The following is a 2,249-nucleotide window of genomic DNA, read 5'->3' on the forward strand; positions in this document are numbered from 1 at the left end:
CAACATGATGCTTCTACCTTTTTATGTGGATGAAGGAGTACCAATGCTTCACGTGTGGAGGACTCTTCACTTGCCTGTGAGCTCCTAGAACACAGCACCTGCGTTGTCTTGGCTTTTCCAGTGCCTGACACAGTTCTGATCCATAACTGGCACTTAATAAATGTTTCCAATGAGTAAATGACTAAATGGATGGGAGGAAGGGTGAGTAACTACATAATGGTGGTGATGGCTATATGCTGACAGAGATCAGCCAGTCAATATTTATTGAGCATCCATGATGTGCCGCTTTGTGCTTGGAGCTAGATTCCACGAAATTGTAGTAGAAAAAAAAGTGGCTTGGTGCATCAGCTGGACTTGTCATCCAGTGTAAATGTGAAGATTCAGGAATCTGTGAAGTCTTTTTTAGAGGTGTCTGGATCATCCCCCTAGTGCTTACTAAAGGTTACATGGTCTCAGGGCTACTGATTTGGATTAAGCATTGTTAGGCAGACCAGGCAGAGTATGGTCACTGTTTAGCTGGGTAGTCTGCCAGGGTCCAGTGGTCACAGATAGGGTCAGCATGCAGTGTCAAAGATGACGCGATAGTCTGCAGTCCATCAGTGTGGCAACCATCTGGGACAAGCTCTGTCTGAAGCTGCCCTTGACTTTCAACCTGCAACGTAGACAAAAATGGACACTTCCCACTTCTCCCTGTCCTCTGGGTTTAACACAAGCACCTGGGTTTCCCTAATTAGCTTTCTTACTGCCAACACTCCCTACAAGAAGTCCTTTTTTGGCCAGAACAGGTTAGGAATCTGAAAGCCCTAGGGACTCTGGCTTTCTCAATGCTGGTGCTACCCTCCAGGGCGGGGGCAGTGCCTTGTCAGGGGCTCAGTCCTGATTGCTGGGGTTAATGGGCCCCCCACCCAGAGCCTCATTCTGCCTCAGTAGGAGTCTGGCTGCACCCCAGGACCTGGAATTCCAAGTGCATCCTGTCTTGCCTTTTATTTGCAGCAGCTTTCATAACAAACGCAGAAAGAAGTGTTTATTCCAGAGGCCAGATGTGACATCTGTTGTCTTGAAAGCATGAAAAAAATTGGAAATAAATATTCCTTTTAAAATTGTATCTTGGATCAGGAGCTTAAAGTTAGCTGAATCCTAGAATCAATCACTCTCTTAAAGAATACATAGGAATTCTTGATTCCATTTTCATTGTCTTTTATTAATTCATGTTTCTCTAATAGTCTACCCCCTAAATAGTAAACCCAGTGACTTTTAGCTCTAAAGAGATATTCATTTCATAGCTACTATTGTTGCAGTGTGTTTTCTCAATCTCTAGTGTGAATAGCATCCTTTTTATTTTAGCATTTTATTGGGTCTGAGAACCTTCAACTATGTGACCTTAAACATTTCACTGATTTTACTTGTCACTATATGGTTCTGGTAGTCCATGTGTGAATTCTTATTCTTTAGAAGATTACAGAATCAGGTGTGTGTATTTTCTTTTACATATACTTCTATAGAAACATATATTTTAAACTATAATAATTCTTAAAGGGAAAATCAGAAGTCCTGTCAATCAGCAATCACTTCCCGTTTTCATACAAAGAATTTCATTCAGAAGTCCACCAGCACCATCACCAACAAAAATATCTATTTTAAAGTATGTTGGTGATAATTGTGTTACCTCAAATTTGGCAAAAAAGAAAAATAATCCAAAGAAATATCACCTTTTCCCCCAGCAAGGTCAGCAATCTTATACAAATCTGTGGATATACTGTAGGTTAATTCTAGGGAGACTTTAGTTTGTCTCACTGACAAACTTATTAACAAAAAAGAATACCTTTCGAAGATACAGATCTCAAAAGAGGATCTTATTTAAGACCGACTCAGTAGAGTAAAACAAAAGCTTGGGTGGATAGAAATTGTATGATTTCAAACTATTGAAGATGAATCAGGGCTGGGCAAGAAAAACACGGTCCGGGAGGAACAGAAAAGGACTCTTTTAAAGGAGACAAAGGAGCACCCGGCCTTGCCCCAGTGACGGCCTGGGGAGGAAGGCGACCACCACCGGGTCCGAGTTTGGGCCGGGATCCACGAGCCCCCGGGGATGCTCAGGCGGGTCAGCACGCGGGACGCGCACGCGCGGACGGAGGGCGCACCTGCCCGGCGACCGGGGTGGGCGGGGCCTCTGCCGCGCGCTCGGGCCCGGAGGCGGGCCGGGGGCGGGGCCTTCCCTAATGTTTGTGTGAGCGGCCGCGCGGGGAGGT

The sequence above is a fragment of the Hippopotamus amphibius genome, chromosome 2 (genome assembly GCF_030028045.1).
Source record: "Hippopotamus amphibius kiboko isolate mHipAmp2 chromosome 2, mHipAmp2.hap2, whole genome shotgun sequence".
Classification (NCBI taxonomy): Eukaryota; Metazoa; Chordata; class Mammalia; order Artiodactyla; family Hippopotamidae; genus Hippopotamus; species Hippopotamus amphibius.